At 47.8% G+C, this 18293-nt stretch overlaps 1 long non-coding RNA gene across 1 annotated transcript in view; it reads left to right on the forward strand.

The window, feature by feature from the left end:
• Positions 1-18293, forward strand: part of LOC116493889 — a 35749-nt gene that overhangs the window by 10468 nt on the left and 6988 nt on the right. The window contains exons 2-3 of the long non-coding RNA XR_004253812.1: positions 12548-12694; positions 15613-15870. This is a non-coding gene — a long non-coding RNA (uncharacterized LOC116493889). The remainder of the gene's footprint in view (positions 1-12547; positions 12695-15612; positions 15871-18293) is intronic.

Consider the following 18293-nt stretch of genomic DNA (forward strand, 5'->3'; position numbering starts at 1 on the left):
ACAGTAAGACTGGCCTCCTTTGTTTGCTGTATTTGGTTTCCCTGACACTTTTTTCCTGTGGTCTGCTTCCACAGTTTCTAGGTCCCATCTGTTTTCTTAAGCTTGAGTCACGTTATCTCAGCAGCAAGTCATTCTCAAGACAAGTGATTTCTCTCAGGTACACAAGCAGGAGTTCAAAGGAGTGTTTAGTAAGTGGTACTGCGTGCTTGGGTACCCTGTCTACTCAGAAGAGTGGTCTTCATGAGGGCTTCTGCTGAGCTGCAGAGGCAAGTGGCTCAGCCGAGAGTCTGGGATGTGGTGGGCAGTCTCTGGGAAATAGCTCACAGCATCTGGCCAGGAGGATGGAGACGAGTTTTGTCTCCTTGCTAAAGCCACAGCCATGGAAGTAGGTGATGTGGGGCTCTGCAAGCATGTTCTCAGAGCAGGTTTTTCTTCCTATGGTTATCAACACTTTGTATTTTTTATCCAGATACCACGAGGTCCTCAGTATTGCCAGGTATTCTCCAATTGTTCCTACAGCAAACCATGAATGCATTGGCACTAACTTCAAAAGCCACAGCCCTCACCTTTGTTTTTTTTCTGAATATTCGTGGTCTCCAGTGATCATAAATCAGCCTGACTTTACAGACTTTCCCATGAACTGCAGGGATGATATAGCCATGTGTATCAAATCTTCCACTTTCCTCATATTTATGTTTCAAATGCTTCCTTGGAGAAGAGCTGAGGAATTTGTTTCCTCGGGAAATCTCAAGATCAATTGATAACAAATTTCTTGAAGGTTTTCCAGTGAAGTTCCTGCTTGTTATTCAGTTTCTCAGCACAAGGTCACAGAATGACTTGCCTGCAGCCACACAGTCGGTCAGCGGAGCAGACAAGTTCACAGCTGCTTCAGTGGAGATACATTGTGTACATCGGGACTGTTTCATGGCATTGGTACCGATATAAAAAGCAGCTGTTTTATGGAGGCCTTTTTTGTTGATGTTCTTAATGAAGACATTTAGCAACTGAGTTGTTTTTTGTCAGAGATCTTCCAACAGAAATCATTCTGGATTGGAACATGGTAGCAACATGACCATAACTACCAGGACCTTGGCATGAGCAGTTATTTTCTTAAGGTCTTTGCTTGTGGTGAAGGGAAAATGAGACAGCATTCCAGTGTTAAATGTAAAGATTTCATAAACCCAAATTTCCTGAGTTCTGTACCCAAACTAGACTGATGTGTGACGTCCATCTCACCCTGCCAAAGTTATGCATTTCTTTCTGATTTGTATCAGTTTGTTGCTGACAGTTTTTTCCAAACCTTTATCTGAGAGATGAAATAAATACCAGGGTGTTGTTTTTTTTTTTTTGCTGGAGGAAAAAAAAATCCAAGTTTTCTGTCTTCAAAACCTAAAACTTCTGTTATAAATTGGGGACCTACTGCTGGACATATTTCACAGTCTTCCATAGTGACAAACATGTCCTGTCCTCATCAACCTGGAAGAGCCTAAAAAAGAACTACAAATTGAGACATCTAAGTTTCTGCAAATCTAGGAGTGAGACACCTATAACTGTGTCACACAGGTTCCAAACAGCCTGTATAATCCTTTTGAAATGCAGTAGGATGCTCTAGAAACCAATGAACTCTCTAATATTCTGGGTGTTGCACTGGAACCTGTTCTTCAGGTGAGAAGCCCTGCTCTAGGTGACCCTGCTTGAGCAGGGGGGTTGGACCAGATGATCTCTGGAGGTCCCTTCCAACCTCAAACATTCTGTGATTCTGTGTTTCTTTCCCCCTGTGCTGTAGTTTCCACTGCAGCACACTAGTTTTTTTTGTGCTTGCAGTATCAGTTAAGGTTATATGCATTCTTTGCGCGTGCAGCAGACAAAGTAGACAAAAATATTGGAAATATAATACCTGTGATTTTAGTCTCACAGTACCCTGCTTATAGAGAGCTACAGTCATGTTTCTCGTCTTGTAGCTATTCTTTGCAGTCCAAAAGACTTCCTCTCGTGGAATAATAATCCTCAGTAACCCCAAATACACTGTCCTGAGCATTTTAAAATGGCATCTCTAATTAGAGAAGACATTTATGCATCTGTGATGCTGGAAGTCATCTCACACACCAGTGACATCACCTGTAAGCTTATTGTAGCAGAAACCAGGCTTAACCTGCCTGGCTCACATACCCTCTGAACTGTCAGAAAAGACACTCTTTGGTCTGCACTTAGGCATTTGATTTAGTTCTGATACACAGCTCCTTGCAAAAGACACTGTTAGGGAAGCACCAGCTGTTTCACTTCTGTAAGCAGATAGCTCCTGCCCTCCTTCACCAGGGCTTAGCTGTTAGGAGCATGAGACATTTCAACAATTGCCTCTGCTGCACCAATTTATAAAGCAAGTTCTTCTTGCATGGCTGTAGGGTAACAGAAAAGCAGGGGTACAAGAAAGACATGAAGAACTGTTACCTATCCATCCTCATATCCTCAAGTGTGCCAGACCTGACAGGTGTGGTGAATAATCTAGTAGTGAAGGCTTCTGAGGATGGAGATCTCATGAATCTGCAGCCTGAAACAATGAATTCCAGGTCTAAATATTATTTCCTCTAAAAAACTTTTCCTATTCTTACCAAATATAATTTAAGACCATGACTATTTGTGCTTTCTGTTGCTGGCATGGGGAAAGTATTGTAATCTCACTGTTTGCAGGAGTCATGTTTTTATTTATTTGAAGAGGAAATTCCCTCAGTTGTTCTTTCTTCAACCTAACCAAATGAATTCCTTCACCTCCTCCCTTAGGGTTCATGTTTCCAGATCTCAGTTCATTTGCACCATTCACCTCTGGTAATTTTCCAGCTGCTGCACTAATCCTTTGAAGTGCACTGCCCCACGCTGGGTACCATGTTTCAGTTGGGGATCAAGCACGAGGGTGACATCACATGCTGTGCGGGCTACAACCTGTTCATTCATCCAATATAACATTTTATTTTTTCACAACAGTGCAATATCATTAGCTTCTGTTTGTATGGGTCCACATTAGTACTAGCCCTTCTCAATAAGTCTGTCACTTTAGTGTGTGCCCAATAACTCATATTTCATGTGTCATCACATAATATGCAGCTTGGAGATGAGGAATCCTGCAGTAAGAGGAGATGAGCAGTGGGATGAACATGTCTACACCCTTCAAGTTCATATAGTGTGTCAGAATGTAGGAGTGTCAGGCAGGAAAGATTTATATAGGCTGAGCTGTCGACTTATAGATCTACTTGTTTCATCACAGAACCTTGAATTTTCTATTGAGGAGGGAATTCAGAGATCTGTCAGAGTGATCATGTCTTGATGGTACTCATCCATTGCCTTATGATCCTTATTCTGCTCCTTTTCACTCATGCAGTGTTTCCCCAGCAGTTCCCTTCTAGCATGTAACACCAAGCAGGACTCTCTGATTATTCCTCGTGACGTGTTTAAAAATGCCTAGATCCACAGTAGCCATGCTGTATAAAATATCTGGTGACAAGTGAGCTCATTTCAGATAACAAACGAGATTTCTGTGGAAATTTGTGCCAGACCAATACACTGCCAGGCCAGCACAGCTGAGTGGCCAGCCCCAGGCCAGCCAGCATGTGAACACTGGCACCTGTGCAGCTCCCGCAGCTGTACCTGGGGACAGGGATTTATGTTTTTTGCTACAAACACTTTTTCAAATCTAATTATGCAACTTTTAGTACTATGAATTGCTAATCTGTGGGAGATAGATCTACAATGAGCTTTATAAATAACTGCAGAATGAAATGCACCATTTCTTCCTGATCATAACTCCTGTGCTCTGCTTCCACCCTCGTTTTCAGGTGAATCTCAGATTCTCTGTGCTGAAGCTAGTTCTTACCACTACTGCCCTCCACAAACATCTCTTCTCAGTACTGAGTCAAACCCTGAGAGTCTCTCAGCCTAAGCCAGGAGGGCAGAGGCAGGCAGAGGGGTGTTTGTTGTGCCAGGCAGTCCTGTTTGGAGATGAACACAGTAACACATTTCTTGAGTTTACCATTCTGAAACAGAAGAGTAACTCCAGATATCTGTTGCAAGAACAGGGTCATGCTTCTGGTGCCCCATGGAGCCCCAATGTGTGGATCAGCTGCAAGCTGCCAGGGGCCCTCCACTGCAGGGAAGAGACATTGGTCCTCACCGAAACCAAATGATGGTAATGTCTAGACCAGGCCCCATCTGGGAGCACAGAGACCACAGCGACTGGCTTTACTGCAGATAAAGATAGGCCTTGAATTCCACGGCAGGACTCTGTTCTTATGACAGATACCCAAAGGCAGATTTTCTTTTAATTAAATATGAAAATCTATAATGCAGTCAGCATGGCGCATCTTGGTATGTTTATTTTTATACCTCATTTATTTGCTTTTGTTCTCAACATATGCTTTCATTATGAGAGAGATTTTCATACTGACCATCTGTGCATTATGAATGAATTTAAGTTAAAACTGGAGGAGCTGGGGAGTGGCATAGAGGTCAGTTGTCTTTTTTAATATCTCAGTGGAAATGGGTGTCATTCACAGTTGTGGAATGAACACAAACTAGTCTTTCTTAAAATAATACTGAAATTGTAAAGTTGATACTTTTAAACTGTTCTCTTTAGGTTTCAGGATTAACAGACATTTGAGATTAGTGAAATATTTCATACCTTGTGTACTTATCATTTAATTTTCTGTCTCTACATTCAGAAAATATTTATTGTTTCAGTAATATTCTGCCTACATTTTAATATTTCTTTCTGCAGCCAAAGGGTTAAAAAAGCATTTAATTTGCCCAGCTCCGAAGGTGATGACATTTATCTGTGTGTTTGTGTGACTGTAACTGCAGTTCTGTATCCTGTCCATTTCCAAGGCCCAGGGAATATATTAGATATCACCAGGCAGAGCCCTCTGGATGTCATGAAAACAAGAAGGGAGCTTGAGCTTGCCAAACCCTGTCTGGTATAGTTACCTAGACCGGTACTTGTCTGCAAAGGGCTGCTGCTTTCTCTGTTCGTATTTCTGCTCTGCCGGTCCTCTTGGTATGGTTTGAAATGATGAAGCATCCCATACACACCTTCCTGCTGAGCAGGGTGCAGGTGTGGCAGGAGGGTTGCCAGTGTGAGCCCTGCAGCGTCTGTAGGTAGCACACGGTGGTGGAAGAGCTCAGTGCCTCTGCAGCCCTGCAAGGAAACTGGAAGCACTGGTTTCCAGCTCTCCCCCTCTCTGCCATGGGGCAGACTTAGGGACATCACGGAACCAAGTGGAGCAGCACCAGTAGGGTGGGCAGCTGCAGTGGGGAACCACAGCGTTTGGTCTTGCAGGGATTCAGAACTCTGTAGAGGTGGCTGTTTGGCAGAACCACCGCAGGAGTCTCTGCCTGAGTGTCATGACTCCTTCAAGCTTTTAATTCCTCTGCATCTCCCAGCTTTTACTCCTCCTTCCTCTTTGCCTTGTTATTTTTCCTTTTGACCACTTTTCTATGCTCTTAGGTCAAGGGCTTGCCCTGTGGAAAGAAAAAGCTTAGCCGAAAATTAAGAGGTTTAATCAAAGCTTCTCCAGACAGCATGAACAATCAGCAAACATTGAACTGGACAAAATGAAAGGCCATTCAGATGGAAACAGAAGGGGCCCACAGATCTCCCTTAACAAAGAACTTGATGCCATTTCCACCACCCCATGTGCCACACATTACTGCAGAGGTTGTGGGTGAAGCCTGGGGAGGTGGGCAGTGGTGGGGCAAGGGCACCATCACATAACATTTCCTCTCTCAGAAACTACAGCTGATGCCAGTGCTGTTGGCGATATGTCCAGAGGCTGCAGGAATTCACAGGGAAAGAGCTTCTCTGTCCTGTGCCCCACTCTCAGGATATGCTCACCTGCCTCAGGCTCTGGCTGTGCCCTGAGTGCCACCCTACCCCCTCATGAAAGGATGAATGTGATGAAAGCAGCAGCAGAGGTGGGGCAGCTTTCCTGAGCTCACAGGCTCACAGGTGTGGCTCCTCCTTGAGGCACTGGAGAAGAAACATCCATCCCTGGTGGATACAAGCCCCCAAGTACCCCTGCACTGCAGGTTCAATCCCAAGGCCCTAGGTGCCAAGTCACCAGACACAGCCAGCTTGAGCACTGCGCTGTGGGAGCAGCCCTGGGAGCTTGGCAGTGGGGTGCAGCTGGGACAGGCGTACTCTGCTTGTTGCAAGAACTGCACTATATTCCTTTCTAACAAAAAGTGTGCATTTCCTGTCCTTTCATATGCCTTTTGGCTGCATGGCATCGTGTGCCCCATACTAAGCATGTGAATGCTTAGGTACATAGGCCCTGCCGAAAGTGAGATGGTTCCCCTCCATTTCCCACCCAAAAGAAAAACGTGTTCGCATCTCATCAGGCAGCTGCCAGAGCCATTATCTGCTAACTGGATGGCCTCTCCCTTCGGCTGCTGGCTCAGCACCCACAGTTGCAGCAGCACTCCCTTCGCTGTGCTTGCAGAGGTAGGATTGGGATTTGCACCCCCAAGGTCTGGGTGGTGCCTTGTAAAGAAATGCGTGCTGTGAGAGCCTGCTGCCTGCTACCCCTCCAGACATGGGAGTGGGCATGGTTTTAGTTTGGATGTCCATGTGTGCCATTGAGACTGGCTGCATCAGCCTGCTTAGAGTATAAGTTGTCTGCTTGCAGGAGACCCAGGAGGCCATAGCAAGTGCCTGTGCTCTGCAAAATGCATATACTGTCATTGTCAGCAGTGCCCCGCATACATAGCCATGAGCAGAATATTACAAGTGCTTGCAGGGATTTCTTGGGCTCAAGCTGCTTTTCTGGAAGCAGTTCACCTCTGCCTCACCAGTCTTTGCATCCTTCCTGTTACGGCAGGTGCTGTGCTCTCCTTCGTGCATGCTGTTATTTACTTTGGCAAGAGACCTTGTGAGTGGCAAGCTCCTGATCCTCGGTTTCTCTGATGGTGCTGGTATTTTGCAGCCGAAGCCAAGTAAGGCAGAGACAATGTGCTCAAGCATTCTGTCTGAGGAGAGTTTGGGTGGGGGAGAGCAAAGAAGGCTGTTAGATCTATTGCTGGCAATTTAGATTCAGAGACATTTCATCTGCAGTTCCCTCAAGTGTTGAATTGAATAAAACCAGCAGCAGCAGTGGAAAAAGAGGTGGGGGAAGGGCTCTGAGCACTCTCAGCTAAACAAAAAGAGACAGGCAGCTCATAAAAAAAAAAAAAAAAAAAAAAAAAAAGAAGGCAAAGAAGAAGGATTGCATCCTTGGGCTGAAAATACAGATTCACAAGGAAGAGAAGAGGACATGTGACAGAGCCCACCTGGCGGGCAGGGAGGGCCCTGGGCAGGCACTGCTGAAGGCTCCCAGTATTCCTGCAGTGTGAGCAGATCACAAGATTTACTTCTGGGTTTCATGATTTTCCTGGGGCTTTTTTGAAGCTCCAGCCATAGAATCAAGGAGGAAGAGCAGAGTCCCAGGCTTTATTTGTGTTTTGTTTTTTTTTTTTAAATCTACTTCACCTTCCAGTGCTGCAGGAGTAAAGTGCAAAAGTGAAACCCTCAGGGGTTAATAATTCAGACAACAAACTAATTTAGCAGTTATACTTTTGTCATCTTTTTGACATCTCTCTGCAGATGTCCTGGGTGCCTTCCAGCCAGGGGAGCTGTGCCCATGCCTCTCAGGGTGGCAGCCTGAGGTCCCACTGGGAGACACAGCACCTGCACCAGCTGCTAGCACTGTGCCCACTGCCCAGCCACTGGGAGGAGGGCTTGGGAAGAAAGGGCTGGTCCGCAGCAGGAGCCCAGTCTGAGCAGGACTGCCCAGGCTCCATCTCAGTTTGTGCTCCTCCCAACAAGGTCTCTTCTCCTCCTGAAAAAAAAAAAAAAAAAAAAAAAGACAGTTGCTTTCTCTGCTGCTCAAGTGGCTTGCTCCCTCCAAACAGCATGCCAGGCTCCGCAGGAGCAAGCCAGGCTCCCCAATGCCACTGGCTTTCCTCATCCTCCAACAAGCGTCATGTTGGCTGAGTGGGGAGTGAGACTTCTCTTCAGGTGCTGCCTTACTGTTTCATCAGGTGCTGTAGTGATTTAATCCAATATTGCTGTACAGAAAACCTCCATATGGCCAGGCCAGCACAGCACTTTTATAAATGCTTACCCAGCAGCAGCACAGCTGTCAGCACCTATTCAGGCACAAGGCAGAGTTTTAACATGTGTTTACTAGCATGTGCTTACTAACATGCCCAAACCATCACCTCTTCCCTGGTGTGGACATTGCATGTGGACAAGATTTGTATATGTTCACAGTCCTGAGTGACCTCATGTGTGCATGGGCTGCCTGCTGCCCGAAGGGCTGCGTGACTCAATCCTTTGCTAGCCCCTTGCATGTCTCAAGCCCCTTTACCTCGCCCATTGCAGGCCTCGTCTGCGTGAGACAGCTAATGGGGGCGCATGGGTGTTTACCAGGGGAGTATCTGGGCTGGGTGAGAGTCCTGCTAGAAAACAGTACAATATCAGAAACTGGTCCACACCAGCTTTTCTATCAATAATGGAGATAGCAGGGCAAGGCAGGGCCTGTTCACACTGCTCAGGTCCCACAGTCACTCGCTCAGACACGGGCATACAAATGGATGCTGGTTTGCAGCAACAGGGAGGCAGAAACCTGGCTGACCCAGCTCTCCACACTGCCCTGACAGAAGGTGTTTAGATGAGGAGCACATGAGGTCGGTCTTCTGCAGCTGACATCCAGCTAGCACCGAGTTAGCCACAGCCGCGCACGGCGAGGCTGAACAGCTCAGGGTGGCTCCTGGGATCCTGCTGGCTGTGGCTTGGTTGAGCACCATGCTTAAAGTGTCCTCTGCCTTTGCTGGTACTCACGTGGAAGTGCTTGTAAAAGGCAAGGATAGGTGAAGAGTTGGGACTTCTCAGGGCAGGCACTGATACCTTTCTTTCAGGTCATTCCAGCTGTAAGACAGGGGTCTTGATTTTGATCTGTCGCAAGGATTTGGGAGCCTGATTACCTACTGCCTGTAAAAGGCTGAAGAAGTCTTACTGTGAATCTAGGACCAAAGAGCAGAGAAAGAAAGGCTGGCTTATGGGCATGTATTATGCTGCCCTGATTTTCTCCCAGTGTTATCGATCTAGCGGCTTGCTAAGATACAGCCCTGCCTGCTGTAGTGGTTTAATTCATTTTTAAGCATCATTATTTTTCATGTTGTGGTCTTCCCCTGCTTGGGGTGCTTCTCATTGCCCATCCCCAAAAATGTCCATTCCTGTCTGTGTTTCATGGCATGCACTGCTCCCACATGTGTGCGTGTGCACACCAGGGAGATGGAGAGGCAGCTTCAGCTACACTAAGCAATTAAACTCCGGTAGCTCAGGGATGAGCAGGAGGCCGTGATTTTCTTTTCCTTTGCAGTAATTGCCTCTGCAATCAGCTTTGATCACCCGAGAGCAGAGGAGATGAGTGCTGCAAGTTGACATCAGTGGTTTTAATATATCCATTTACATATACAGGAGCAGTGCAGCATACAGCTTTCCATAGCGCCTCTGACCTGAAACCATCGCCGCTCCATAGACACCTCATTTAATTTAATACTTCACCGCCACTGCGGAAGCCACAGGATGGGGATGGGAGGGGGGATAATCAAGCCCTCACTCTCTCGCTCTCCGTGAATGTCTGTAGAAATGACATGAAAGTAATTGCTTTTGAAAAGCAAAGCAGAAATGGCACAATTGATTCCACTTAAATGAGAGGAAGAGGGGTGGGGGTGGGGGATGTTCACCCTAAACATGCCACCTTCTTTCCTGCTGCAAGTGAATCGCTTCATGAGGATGAAGGAAAGGTGGGTTCGTCTCCGAGCGGCACACAGGTGAAGGAGGTGAACACAGACAGGCAGCACGGCTTTGAGCAGGATGCATCCTCTTGGCTAACTCAGACCCAAAGGCAGACGCTGCTTTATGAAGCCATATGACATCCCTTGTGCAGGCTTTTCTATTGCTGAGAAGCAGGTAGGGAGCCACATAGCACTGAGCATTCTAGAGTTATTCTGCCTCCCAAACCCACTCGCCTGCCTTGCATCTGGCAGGTGCGTTTGTCCTGCATGCTGAGGAGGCGTCAGTTCCTCTCCGTCTCCAGCCCATCACAGACCAGCCGTGCAGACACAGCTTTGTGACCCCGAGCCGTCTGAAGCTGCCTGCCGGTGGGTGCCTGTCTACCTGCCAAGGGACGGATCCTGCTCCACGAGCTGCCCTGCTCACACCACCGCCTGTCCCATCGGTGCAGAGGGGAGGCCCCTGGCCTTGCCACCAGCCACCAGGCTGCAACACAAAGATGTTCCTTACTATAGCAGCATACAGGCATGTAAGCACATGAGCTCACACTTACATCCACTCCAAATTTAAATGTTTTCCTTTTTTTTCCGGTGTGCATCACACTGGACAGCTATAACCTTTTTCAATATGGGTTTGAATGGTTTACATGCATCCAGAACATGGCTTGGAGGAATGCAGGCTACTGTGCTGATAACAATGTCTTCAATACAACTTTAATGTAGACATTAAAGTCATTTTATGTTAATTACATGCAAATTGATTATTAATGTATATATTGAATGTTGACAGCTGGGTGACAGTCTTCAGTAAATATGTTTTACTAATCAGTTAGCATTTAATTAATATCGAAATTCTCTCTAGGTTTAGTAAGACAGTTAGTGAACATTAATTAGGCCCCTGACTGGCTGCATATGTTGCAGGACGTCCATGGTGCTGGCAGGGCACCACCGTGCTCAGTTGCTCCACAGGGTGCAGGCAGGCAGGTGGGCCTGGAGGGGGCTGGGGGCAGCAGTCTGGCCACAGAACAGACAGACACGTGCCCCTTAACAGGGAAGTTTCCAGAAGATGTTTCTTTAGGAGAGCTCCCCGCACACCCCATGCACAAAGCAGCCGAGGGCAGGCACGCTGCAGGGAGCAGAGGTGGTAATGCCATGGCAGGGTTTGTGGTCACATGCATCAAAGTCGTGGTGATGACAACCGAGGTGATGCCTGCTCAGTGCAACACCAGTCCTGCAGGGCTGGCCAGGCTAGCCATGATGCTAGCTTCGGATGCTCCTCCTCGCCCATTGTTTTGCACTTTCTGTCCTGGGTTTCAAAACCAGTGAGCTGTGTCTGCGCTCAACAGCAGAAGCCTTGGGTTGCTTTCAGTGGTGAGCCAAGGGACGGGGCAGGGGCAACAGGTCTGGGCAAGAGGCAAGGACACAGAGACTTGGCCAATACAGAGCCTGTGGGGCTCTCGGGTCCTCTCTTCTTCCTGGCCCTAGGAAGAGACTTGCATGGTTTTACTCATATATAGCTTATATGGGACCTGTTGATAGGGGAGGAAGGATACGCTAGATCTCTGCTGGAAATCTGTTCTGTGTGTGTTCAGCCTTGTCCCTGCACTGCTGCATGGTGGCACAGGCACTGCTCTCAGTCCAGTCTGATGTCTGATGCAAGATGTCTGTGGTGGTTGTGCCCTGCACATTATCTCGTTAGTGTGGTCGGGTAACTATGGAGTGTCCATTTCCCCGTAAAGCAAGGCTGCTCCCGGTCATCCATGACCAGTGAAAGCAGTATGTTCTTTTCACCTGCAATGGTCATTTTACTGTACATAGAACCCTTTGTTATGGCCAGGCATGGTGCAGCCCCTGCCAGCAGCGCTGCTTCTTAGTGCTGAATTTAAAACACCAAGCAGACCAATTCTGGGGCTATGTGGCCAGTGTTTTCTCTTGCTTCCCCATCACAAGTGGGGCAGGAGCCATGCAGAGCCCATGCTATCAACCCATGCATCTGCACACTCTGGCTGTGCCTGGAGTGGGTGAACAGCATCTCGGAGATGTCCATGGCAGAGGCACCAGGGCCAGTGGCGGGGGAACCGCTCCACCGCAGGGTTGCAGCAGCCCCATCAGTTCTAGCAGATCAATACTTGAGTCTTGTCACGCTAATTGCTCTTTGGTTGACATTCATGATCCTTTCCTGCTCCCTCCCTGTGTAAACTGTGTGTAGCTGGGATGCCAAGAAGTGAAAATGCCAAGCCCTCAGAGCCTGCTGCTGTTCCCTACCCTAGCTGCAGGCACCACGCTCCCTTCCCCTTCACCTCACCCAGGAAGCACCTGGTGGGGTCCTCAGCACACGGCAGAGCTGCAGCATGCAGCCGCATCAGGAGCTGGTTATTCAGCCAGCAGTTACAAGAACTGGCTTTGCTTGGCTGCCCTTTGCCCCCCTGGCCCAGCCTGTCTGACACCCCCTCTGTGAGCTGAAGCACCCCATGCAGCTGTCTCCCAGCCTTCCCCAACCCAGGGACACCACTGCTGCTGCAGCGGGCATCAGATCACACCTACCATATTGGCTTCCTGTCCCCAGAACATCAGGTTTTTGCAGCTATTGTGCACGGGGGGTGTCTCCTCCCGACAATCCCCACCCCCAGCAGCATCAGGCCTGTGCTGTTCAGGGTTTTGTTAAGCCGTTTAGTATTAATTGATTTTTTTTTCCATTTTTTCTTTCTTTCCCTGGGCGGGTCAATAGCTGGATGCTCAAGAGCAGAGGATCTATCAACTGCAGACCAAGCAGAGGGAGAGGCAGGCAGAACTGGAGCAGAAATGCAGCCGGATCCAGCAGCTCAGCCAGGACCTAGAGGCCAGCCACCAGCTGCAAGAGGAAGCTCAGAAGCAGGTAGGGGAAGATGCCAGCACAGTCTAGCTTGGTGGGCCAGGCTGGGAACTTTATTTAATGCATTCACAACGATGGTGGTAATGCGCTGTTTTCATTTAAATGACAGCATAAGGAAGGGCTAATGATGCAAAAGTGGAGTCTGTCAACTCACAGAGAGGAGGGGAAAGTCTGGGGAACCGGGGAGACTGGCTGCAGCTCTGCTGGCTGTAAATAGGTGCTTGGACTGCACTTGATTTGAGGGTGTGACTGCTGTTATGTGCAGAAGTCCTGGATGTTGATCCTATTGCTGATCTCCTCAGAGAGAAGGAAAGAGGGCGGCTGGTAAAGAAGAGGAGGGGGAGATCATGCCTCCCAGGACAGTGCTGTCCTGGCTGGTGGTAACAGCGACATGTAGTCAGCCAGGAGAAAAGGCTTGTTCAGAGCTGTTCAGCTATGATGACATGGATGAAACCCTAAATTTGCTCCAGGACATGCAGACATTTGCAATGGGAGTGCCCTCATTGCTCTGTGGACCTGACAGAGGGCCTGCTGGGCAGTGTTTGTGCCAGTCCTCACTGTGCCATGTCTGTTTGGTCCCCTGCTCTGATAGAGCTCTCTCCTCCAGTCCCTGCATTTCAGAAGCTGCCAGGAGTCAAACAGCTCAGACAGCGTATTCCTTCTGCACATGAATCTGGCTTGGGGGTGTGCGCCATTCGCATGTCTCCTCAGCCACGGGTTTATCTGCCTGCTGTCCACTCGGGCACGTATAGTCATGAATGGATTTTGACAACAAGCTGTGATTCAGATCTACAAGGCAAACACGTTCTTGGATGTGAAGAGAGCAGATCCTGAAAATCTGTGCAGCTACTGCTGCTGCACACTGTAGGATTACTTGCTTAACCTGCATCTGTCATCCATGGTACCTGCTTCTAATCTCTTTCAGCACCTCATAATCCAGAAAAATTATGTCTATTTTTAAACTTGGTAGTGAAATATTCCCAGTGTTCTGGAAGACTAAATCTGCTGCCAGGTAGTCCTGATACTATCAGATCCCAGCATGCTGGATAGCAGGAATGAACTCAGCACAGCTGGTCTGTCCAGAATGAGGGCAGCATTTTAGAATCTGGGTGGGTTTTTTCCCCTTGTTGTTTAAAGTGGAAACATTTTGCTTTCCTTAATTTGGTGATAATGAGATATGTTCGTAGCATTTGAAGGAACAGAACTAGATACTGTTCCTTGTACTGCCAAGTCATCCTTTGTTCTCCAAGTGTATATGTGTGTGTGAAGAGACAGCACAGCATGTGGGCAGAATTGCATGTTGCAAGCCTGGTTTCAGATTGCCCACTAGAGAAGGCTGGTTGCTGGCAGTTTGCTTGCTTTTCTCTGCTTGTGTACATGAATGGCGGAGGACAAATGAATCCGTGAGTGCATCAGTGTGTGCCTGCATTTTGTTCTGCATATGTGCATGGGTGACCGTGTATTGATTTGTGTGGGGAGAGCATGATAGGGCAGGAATCACACTTCTGTTGCTCCTTATAGTTACTCTGTCTTACTCCCTTCTCATCCCACTGCACCCCATCCTACCCCCCCCATCCCTTCGATTTGAAGATGCTGAGTTCAGACAAGTCTAGCTGCTTGGTTTGGGTGCGAAAGTGACAGATACAACACACCAGCTCTAAACTTTATCCTACGAAATTCCCAATTACAGTACATTAAGTCCTGTTACATAAAATTCTAACCCTGTTTGGGGTCAGAACAGTGCTCCACCTAGCTCTGTGTCTGACAGCACTTTATACACATGCCTCAGAAAGAGACAAAAAAGGGGAAGGGTTGATATTGCCCCAAGATGCTCTCCCACCTCTCTGGTTAAGGGGTTCCTAAGCCCAAGCTGGAGTCTTTGTGTTTAACAGCCACTGAGGAATTTTCATCCATAATTTATCAAATTATTTTTGTAACTCTGATTTTATCTGGCTTCTGCAATGTCTCATAGCAGCAAGCTCCACTGTTTAACCATGCACAAGATGCAGAACCACTTCTTTTTGTTTCTTATGAACCTGTCACCTGACATTTTCTGTTGTTTTTTTGGAAGAGACCATGACCAATCATTCCTTAGTCACTTTCTCTGTGACACTTGCAATTTTACAGACCTCTCATGTTTTCTTTCCGTCATCCTTATCCCAGACAGAAGGGCCCCAGTACTTTTTGTTGTTGTTAGTAGGGAAACCATCCCAACATTAATTCACCTCTTGTCACCCTTCACCATATCTTTAATTTCTTCTGTTGCTTTCAGTTCTGTTATTTGTGTAGATTCAGGGAGCACCAGAGTTTGACTGAAAACAAAACAGCCCTTCTTATCATGCCAGCTTACACCTTGCTGATCTCTTCTCCCATCTTCTTCAGTGGTGCCAAACTTTTTCCCTTGTCTCCATGTCCCCCACAACTTGTGCCAAGAGCTACTGTCCCATTCCAGGAGCACTTTTCTACCTCCATAGCCCTGGTGGTCCAAGGAAGCTCAGTGAGGAACTCCTCTGGTTGCTTGTGTATGAATCACTTTCCTTTCCCCACAGTTTCTCAGATCTCACTCCTCAGTATTTCCCCCACACACTCCAGCACTTCCTCCTCTGCTCTTGTGCCAGATGACAGACACATCTCTGGTGCAATGGCATCATTCATGTGAGGTTGATAACATCCCTGAGAGTTTGTGGGAGGGAAGACAGCAAGATGGCACTAGCCCTGTTGGTCATACACAGACCATTAAGCACTCTCTGGGAATGCTTTTGTCCTCTGCAACAGCAATTTAAATCTGTTGGTGTTTTTTCCTTATGCATTTGACTTTGTGTGGCTGCACATCAGTCCAAGGCTGCAGAATATTTCATGATCCTTTCCTCTTGCTGCTTTTCCACTGTGGTCTTTAATCACCTTGCTCCCATCTCTTCCAGTGCAGTACTTCCCACTGGAATACTTCCCAGTGGAGCCTGGAAAAGAACAGCACAGTGAACCAGCCCAAAGGTGAGAGAAGGGGAAGAGAGCTTGTGGGATTTTGTCCTGAAGAGAAGGAGCCTGTGGAAGATCACTGCCATCCCCAGATCCAGGAGGCTGCAGCATGGATATAGCTGCAGCACGCTGCAGAGGTGGAGTGAACAACACATTAAATAGATCTAAATCCAAACAGTAGAAGAGGGAAAGAAAGGGAAAAGGTGAGTGAAAATTATTTCATGTCATTTCCTACATGCTTTTGAAACTGCACAGTCCCTTCAATCTGACTCAGTATATACTGCCAGAGAGGAAAAGGAAGAATAAAGTGCATCTGACCATCACAGTGTACAGAGGAACTAAAACTGCAAGCACCATACTTGTTAGACTGCAAAATGTTCTCTTGATTTCCATTCTGATTCATATACTAGGGTGAACAGTACCTGAAACAGATAGGTAGAAAGCTACAGAAAAACAAGACAATGGCATGCACTGTTCTGTGTTGTCCTTACTGCTACAGTCCTTACATCTACTCTATTTCAGCTCTTAAGCACATTAAGTCAAGAATGCTCTCTTTTCTTTTTTCTGTGAAGAGCAATGTAGACTGGAATAAGTTGGCATTGTGAACCCATTGCCACCATCATTCTTACCATCCTGGGACCCTGCAGATCAAACTGGACTTAGAGCAGAGGTAGCTGCTCCAGACAGTGGCCTAACTGGCCCCCTCTCACTGTCCAGGCTGATTATTACTGGTCAGACAGTAAGGAGGGGAGACAGGACCTACACATACTCAGGAAAGTCACTGCATGTTAACAGGGAACCTCAGCAGCTGGCATGTTAGCACTCTAAGGTGGAGCTAAGTGGCTGACCTCAGGAGCTGGTTGCTCTTCCAGCTGGCAGAGTACAATACACTTTACAGAGTGTGAAGAGCAGGAACAGGCCTGGGGCTGCTGGCACAAGCTAACAGTAAAATAAGTGAGCAGGAGGCAGGCAACTCAAGGGACTGGAGACCAGAACTGGAAGTTCAAGAGCCTCTAGAGGCAGTGGCCTTGGGGACAGGAGCAGGTGGCCATGGGACAGCACAGAGAGAAGATGTCTCTCCAGAACAGGGCCACGTAGGGGAAACAGGAACCTGGGAAAGGCCAGCAGCCTGTAAGCCAGGCCTGTCCTTCTGCATGTGCTGCTGAGGTGAGGTTTTGAGCCAGTCATAGTTGCTGATAAATCTGCTGATTTGGGGGCTTTGTGCTCCCAGGGCTGGCAGTCCCAGGATGCCTGTAGCAGGCTGCACATATCAGGAGTCCGCAGCCTGGAGTGTCAGGTGTAATTTAGCACTGGGAGCATGAGTTATGGTCCTGCCCTTTAAAGAAAGGCTAGCAGCACAGCCCTGCCTGTCAGCCAAGTCCCCCACCTGATCATGAGCTCTCCTGGTGAATGAATCAGGATTTGGCACATCATTGTTTAATATAGCCCCCATGCTAATGTCTTTTTGAAATGAAACTGAGAAAGCTGTTAACCTCAGTTAGCCAGCTGTCCTCACAATGACCTGGATAAATCATTGTAGCAGGAGCCCCAAAGAACACCATGCTTGCTGCTTTGGAAAATGGAGCTGCCGGTGAAGGACTGTGCTCCCAGCGCATGCTAGGAAGGCTGGTGCAGCCATGCCAGAAGCCCTGCTGGTGCTCCAGGCTGGGTGTCAGGTTCTGCAGAGTTGCAAAGGCTGGAGAGTTCACTGGCACATTCCCTCCCTGAAAGCCACAAAAGGAGTCATGGCTTTATGCTGCAGATGGAAGAGAGTGCCTGGACAGAGGCTGGCATAATGGTGAGAGAAGGCGCTTTAGTTTCTAGCACCCACAGGTCAGTTGATCTGGCCTACATTCAGCATCTTGGGTCAGGTTTGGGGGTATGACATTGCAGTGTAGCTGATCTGCGTGACTATCTCATACAACCCTGAGGGTCAGTCACAGCACAGCTTGGCATCACTATGTGCAGACAGACTGCTGGGCAGAGCTGCTGCTTGTTTTCTGTCATGAGCTGATCTTTCAGCAAATTGAGAAGCTGACCTCCATCTTGAGGAGCCTCTCTCAGGAGTCAGAAAGGCACAAGCAGGAGGAACAGATGAGGCTGCAAGACATAGCACCTGTCCTTCAATATTAACCACGAAAGAGAGATGTAGTGATGTATTATCTCTAGGCTGAGCTACAAGACACTGACCTGCTGGTAAGACATCTAGGAGAACATCCAGACTCATGGCAGCCAGGGAAATCTCAGCAGCCAAAGGCCTGACTGGTCTGAGCCCAGTCTTTACGTATGCAGCTGAAGCATCTGCTTTGGTCCATCACGTGTACTGGAGTGATTTGGTGCAACAGGAGCATCATGTATTGCTCTGTAAGACCTGTCACGTGTCAGACCTAGAGCTCATGGTATGGTCCAAGTTCCTCCCTGCCAAAGCATCGCGGGCATGTGTGAAGAGTAGAGGAGATCTGCTGCAGTGTTTGTCTAGGCTGATGTGTCCTAGACAAAGACATCTTTAACAGAGCCAACATTAGCAGCCTTAGAGAAAGGTGCAGGAAATTTACAGCAGGTGGCTTGAAGCAGCTTGCTCCAGAGGCTGATTTAGAGATTGGCTCATGCTCAGGACAGGGCATTG

The sequence above is a fragment of the Aythya fuligula genome, chromosome 12 (genome assembly GCF_009819795.1).
Source record: "Aythya fuligula isolate bAytFul2 chromosome 12, bAytFul2.pri, whole genome shotgun sequence".
NCBI classification, from domain to species: Eukaryota; Metazoa; Chordata; class Aves; order Anseriformes; family Anatidae; genus Aythya; species Aythya fuligula.